The sequence below is a fragment of the Phascolarctos cinereus genome, unplaced genomic scaffold, assembly GCF_003287225.1.
Source record: "Phascolarctos cinereus isolate Bilbo 61053 unplaced genomic scaffold, phaCin_HiC Scaffold_2;HRSCAF=192, whole genome shotgun sequence".
Classification (NCBI taxonomy): Eukaryota; Metazoa; Chordata; class Mammalia; order Diprotodontia; family Phascolarctidae; genus Phascolarctos; species Phascolarctos cinereus.
In genome coordinates, this window is record NW_027555625.1 from 30,073,699 (window position 1) to 30,080,353 (window position 6,655).

Genomic DNA, 6,655 nt, shown 5'->3' on the forward strand with positions numbered 1-6,655 from the left:
CAAATGGAAAGAAAGAATGATAAAATATTATAATAAGATAAAGGAATATCACAGTTTCTGAATCTGGAAGTAGAATAATTGTAGGTGATAATATGATAAGATTTAAGATTATTACCAACTCTGTACATAGCTGAGATGGAATAGAGGTGTAAATTAGCACCCCACCCCACCTCAGTCCCCCCTGCACAGGGTTCAGGTGTGGAAGCTGGGAGGAGCTGTAGCCGCTGCAGTGATCATGGATAAAATGCCACCCATGGGACCACCCCCACCATAGTGCAGGCCGGGTCTCATGGCCTCTCCACTTCATGCCCCCCCACCCCCATCTTGAGGCCTGAGATCCAGGCTGCCTCCCTCTGAGGAGTCCCCGGCTACCCTGTATAGGGCCCTGCTGCACAGGAGGGCCTGAGGCGCAGGAGGGTGAGGCCTGCTGTTGCCTATCCAGCCAGGGTACATTTGAGGAGTGCCACCATGAGTGAAAGGAACTATTCCCGGTACAGATGGAGGGCCTGAAGATCACTGTGAACAAGGGCCTCAGTAACCACTTCCAGGTTAATCACACTGTGGCCCCCAGCACTCCTGGAAACTTCATCTACCACTTTGGGGTCATGTACAGAGGAACCAAACAGCTCAGTCACACAAAAGCCTTCCCTGTGCTGGTGGGAGGCATGGACAACTGTGGCAGCCTCAATGCCTAGGTGATCCACCAGGTGAGGCCGGTCCTCCGATCCAAGATTGTGGTGAAGACCCAGCAGTTAAACTTTGTGAACCACTTCTGGGAGCCACGATGGCGGAGTGAAAAGGTAGTCGCTCTCACTCTCCCGTATCAACCTCTGAAAAACCAGAAAATATCACTCCAGAAAAAAACCCTGACACAGCAGAACTAGAAGAAAAAACAGGGAGCAGCAGTGCAGCAGCCCAGCAAAAGAGGTCTCCCAGTGCCTCAGCAAAAATAAGGGAGGCAGAACTACCAGGGACCCCAGGCAGATAAGTACCCTTTGGCATTCATCTGAAAGGAGGTGAAGAAAACAACCTAAAGGCTTCCTACAGCCCTGGCCTTGCTGGTTCCAGCCCAACACCAGGTGAACTGTCTGAGCCCTGCAGCCTCCAATTATGAAGAAATCTTGAAGCCCAGGTAGTAGAACAGGCAAACACCAACACCTGGACCTCTGAGTGCCTCAGTGAGGGCAGGGGGAACTGGTGGAAACCAGCTCTGAAAACCACCAGGTGCCTTGGCACTCTACCCCAAAGGAATTTCCCAGTGCATTAGCAGAAAGGAGAGAGGCAGCATTGCAACAGACCCCAGGCAGATAAACACCCTGCAGCACCCATCAAAAAGGAGCTGAAGAAAGCTAAAGGACAGGAAAAACAGGCAACCTAGAACTGCCTGAAAGTTCCAGCCTTGCTGATTCCAGCCCAATGTGAGCTAAGCTGGCAGAAACCTACAGTCAACAATTGCCAAGATAAGAGGCCCCAGCACACAAAGCCAGTGACCAAGACCTAGGCTCCCAAAACAAGAAGCTTGGGTCAGTCTCTGTTCCCCAGCAGAAGAGCTCAATCTCTTTAAAGGCCAGGGAATAAAGAAACACCATGAGTAAAAAGAAATGTAGCATAGATTTATATTATGAGAAGAGTGAAGATCAAGACAGAAATTCTGAAGAGGACAACAATGTCAATAAATCCACATCTCCAACATCAAAAGAGAATATGAACTGGTCTGAAGCCCAAAAAGCCTTCTTAGAAGAGCTTAAGAAGGATTTTAATAGTCAAATGAGAGAGGTAGAAGAGTCCTTCAAAAATACAATTGGCCAATTGAAGAAGGAAGTACAAAAACTAACAGAAGAAAACAATCTGTTAAAAACTAGAATTGGACAAATGGAAACTAATGTCTCTATGAGAGAGCAAGAAATAGTCAAACAAAAACAAAAAAATGAAAAAATAGACGAAAACGTGAAACACCTCATTGGTAAAACAACCGACCTGGAAAATCGACTCAGGAGAGACAATTTAAAAATTATTGGACTATCTGAAAATCATGATGAAAACAAGAGCCTGGACAGTATCTTTCAGGAAATCATAAAGGAAAACTGTCCGGAAATCCTAGAAACAGAAGGTAAAATAACCATAGAAAGAATCCACCAATCACCACCTGAAAAGGATCCCAAGTTCACAACGCCAAGGAATATAATAGCAAAATTCGAAATTACCAGATGAAAGAGAAGGTGCTGTAAGCAGCCAGAAAGAAACAATTTAAATATTATGGAACCACAGTCAGGATTACACAGGACCTTGCAGCTTCTACATTAAAAGACCACAAGGCATGGAACATGATATTCCATAAGGCAAAGGAGTTGGAATGCAGGCAAGGATCAATTACCCAGCAAAAATGAGTATCATTTTTCAAGGGAGTAGGTGGATATTCAACGAAATAGGAGACTTCCAAACTTTCCTGATAAAAAGACCAGAGCTCAACAAAGAAATTGATCTTCAAGTACAGGATTCAAGAAGGACCTAAAAAGGTAAATGGGACAGAAAGATACAATATGTTGTTAATGGGGGGGGCTATTTAAACCCCTACAACAGAATATGAGACTTGCAACCCTTCAGAACTGTATTGTTATTACACCATGTTAAAGGAGTATACATAAAAAGGGTGGATATTAGTTGACTTTGAGGTAATGATAAAAAAAAATCTAATCAAGTGGGTTAAATGAATCCAAATAAGTGGATCAATCTGATCTTAGAAAATTTACTGACAAAGGAGGCAGACAAGGGTAAATTACATTACAGGAAAAGACACAAAATCCTATCACAGCAGAGGGAAAGAAGGGAGGGGGTGGGGAGCATTGCCTGAACCTTATTCTCATCAGATTTGGCTCAAGAAGGGCATAACATAATCAGTTAGGTATAGAAATCTAACTTGCCCTATAGGCACTAGGAGGGAAAAGGGGAAAGAAAAGGGAGGGGAGAAAGAAAAGGAAGGGGGGGGGAAGAAAGGAGGGAAGAAGCAGTAAGAGTAAAGGATCAGAAAAAGGAAAGGGATAATAAAAGGGAGGAGGGACTGAAGGAGGTGGTAGTCAAAAGCAAAACACTAGTGAAGGGGGAAAAGGAAAAAGGAGAAAGAAAAGCATAAATGGGGGTAAGGATGGAGAAAAAGACACAGATAGCAATCATAACTGTAAATGTGAATGGGATGAACTCTCCCATAAAATGGAAATGGATTGCAGAACGGATTAAAAAACATAATCCTACAATATATTGTTTACAGGACACACATTTAAAAAATAGCAAAACATACAGGGTAAAGGTAAAAGGCTGGAGCAGAATATATTATGCATCAGCTGAAGTAAAAAAAGCAGGGGCAACAATCCTGATCTCAGACAAAGCAAAAGCAAAAATAGATCTAATCAAAAGAGATAAGGAAGGAAACTACATCCTGCTAAAAGGCACCACAGACAATGAAGTAATATCATTACTAAACAGATATGCACCAAATGGTATAGCATCCAGATTTTTAGAGGAGAAGTTCAGGGAGTTACAGGAAGAAATAGACAGCAAAACTATACTAGTGGGGTACCTGAACTTCCCCCTCTCTGCACTAGATAAATCTAACCACAAAATAAAGAAGAAAGAACTTAAGGAGGTGAATAGAACATTAGAAAAGTTAGGTATGATAGACCTCTGGAGAAAACTGAATGGGGATAGAAAGGAATATACTTTTTCTCAGCAGTACATGGCACATATACAAAAATTGACCATGTACTAGGGCATAAAAGCCTCACAATCCAATGCAGATTGGCAGAAATATTAAATGCATCCTTTTCAGATCATGATGCAATAAAAATTATATGTAATAAAAAGGCCATGGAAAGATAGACTAAAAAATAATTGGAAACTAAATAATTTAATCCTAAAAAATGATTGGGTCAAACAACAAATGATAGAAACAACTAATTATTTCATTCAAGAGAATGACAATAATAAGATAACATACCAAAACTTATGGGATACAGCAAAAGCAGTTCTTAGGGGAAGTTTTATATCTCTAAATGCTTACATAAATAAAATAGAAAAAGAGGAGATTAATGAATTGGGTACAACTAAAAAAACTAGAAAAACAACAGCTTTAAAATCCTCAAATAAATACTAAATTAGAAATATTGAAAACCAAAGGAAAAATTAATAAAATTGAAATTAAGAAAACTATTGAACTAATAAATAAATCTAAGAGGTGGTTTTATGTAAAAACCAATAAATAGATAAACTTTTGGTTAATTTAATTAAAAAAAAGAAAGAAGACCACCAAATTACTAGTATGAAGAATGAAAAGGGTGAAGCTACCACCAAGGAAGAGGAAATTAAAACAATAATTAGGAATTATTTTGCCCAATTATATGCCAACAAATTTGACAATCTTAGTGAAATGGATACATATTTACAAAAATATAAATTGCCCCGATTAACCGAAGAGGAAGTAAAATACTTAAGTAACCCCATCTCAGAAAAAGAAATTGAACAAGCTATTGATGAACTCCCTAGAAAAAAAGCTCCAGGGCCAAATGGATTTACATGTGAATTCTATCAAACATTTAAAGAACAATTAATTCCAATACTATATAGACTGTTTGGGAAAACAGGTGAAGAAGGAGTCTTATCAAATTCATTTTATGACACAAATATGGTATTGATACCTAAACCAGGAAGTCAAAATAGAGAAAGAAAATTATAGACCAATTTCTCTAATGAACATAGATGCAAAACTTTTAAACAACATACTAGCAAATAGATTGCAGCAACTTATAACAAGAACAATACACTATGACCAGGTAGGATTTATACCAGGAATGCAGGGTTGGTTCAGTATTAGGAAAACTATCAGCATAATTGAGCATTTTAACACCAAAACCAACAGAAACCACATGATCATCTCAATAGATGCAGAAAAGGATTTTGATAAAATACAACACCCATTCCTTTAAAAACACTAGAAAGCACAGGTATAAATGGAGTCTTCCTTCAAATAATAAATAGCATATATCTAAATCCTTTACCAAGTATTATATGTAATGGGGACAGGCTAGAAGCATTTCCAGTGGGATCGTGGTGAAACAAGGATGTCCATTATCGCCACTGTTATTCAATATTGTGCTGGAAACGTTAGCTTTAGCAATAAGAGAAAAAAAAGAAATTGAAGCATAAGAATACACAGAGAAGAAACAAAGGTATCACTCTTTGCAGATGACATGATGATATGCTTAGAGAATCAAGCACAAAGCTACAGAAAAACCTGGAAAGACTTATATGGTCTGATGCTGAGTGAAGTGAGCAGAACCAAGAGGACTTGTACACAATAACAGCCGTTATGCCATGACTTATATTGTTAAACTGCACCCTTCTCAGCATTACAAGGATCTAAGACATCTCCAGAGGTCTTGGAATGGAAAATGCTGTCCACATCCAAAGAAAGAACTATGGAAGTTGAATCACTATCACTTATTTTTACCTTCTGTTGAGTTTTGTTTCCTCTTTCTGATGGTTCCTCCTATTGGTTTTAATTTTTACTTACAACTTCACTAATGTGAAAATATTTTTAATAGCAATTTAAATGTAAAGCCTATATCAGATTGTGTGCCGTCTTGGGGAGGGTGGGGGGGAGAAAAACTTTCAACTCAAAAGAATATGAAAGTGATTGTTGATAAATCAAAATAAATTAATAACATTTTTAAAAAAAGTGTGAACCACCAGGTGGACAGAGAGGACCGGGGCTCAGATTTCACAGCTGCAGTGACCCTGGGGAATCCCAATGCCTAGTGGGCTCAGGATCCTAGTGGCTCACTACCTTCACAGCATCACTCTCTGCCTGGCTTTGGGCAGGGAGCTAGTTTATCACCAAAGGCAGCTAAAGAGGGAGGCATGGACATGTCTCTGGCAGGGAAGTACACAGCAACTAACTAGCTGGTGACTGTAACCGTGGGCCAGATGGGGAGCCCATGCCATGTATTACCACAAAGCCAGTGACCAGCAGCCAAACACAGAACACTGTTGTCTCCTTCAGCTACCAACTGGACCTCCCCAAAGCCCACCTCCTTTTCAAAGGCTCCATGGACAGTACCTGGATCATGGGGACAACCCTGGAGAAGAAGCTGCCCACCCTGGCCTGACACTGGTCCTGGGTGTCTCCCTCAATCATAGAAAAAACAAGTTCCAATGTGATTTTGGCCTCCCTATCAGCTGATCCCACCACACCACTTTCTCACATGTTTAGCTCCCAGGCAGGTAGGAGGAGGGGCAACTGAAGCTTCCGAGGCCTAGGAGAGGGGTAGAACCAAGGATCTGAGGAGACTTGGGCCTGGCAAGGGAGACTTAGGCTTTTGGAGAGGGACTTCAGAATACTGGAAGACCAATCCCCCCCATTCCCCCTTTCCCCATTCTTGGAAGGGGCTCTAGGCTCCGGGAGACCTAGGTGGTAAGGACTATGGGGGAGGGTCCTCAGGGTGGGCATCTCTCTTTCCCCATGGTGGAGCTGGGCTGCTGAGAGGTCAGCATGGTCTGGGTGTCCCCGTCCTGACTCCCTGGTGGCCACAGGAGGGAACCCCATCATCCTTGGCCTCTCCCTCCCTTGTCCCCACCAGCCTCTCTACTACCCCCCTTGGTATAA

The 6,655-nt window shown here is 41.3% G+C and overlaps 1 pseudogene; it reads left to right on the top strand.

Annotated features, from left to right (window-relative positions):
• The first annotated feature begins 235 nt into the window (after positions 1 to 235).
• On the top strand, positions 236 to 6,232 carry LOC110196332 (mitochondrial import receptor subunit TOM40 homolog pseudogene; annotated as a pseudogene).
• The last annotated feature ends 423 nt before the right edge of the window (positions 6,233 to 6,655 follow it).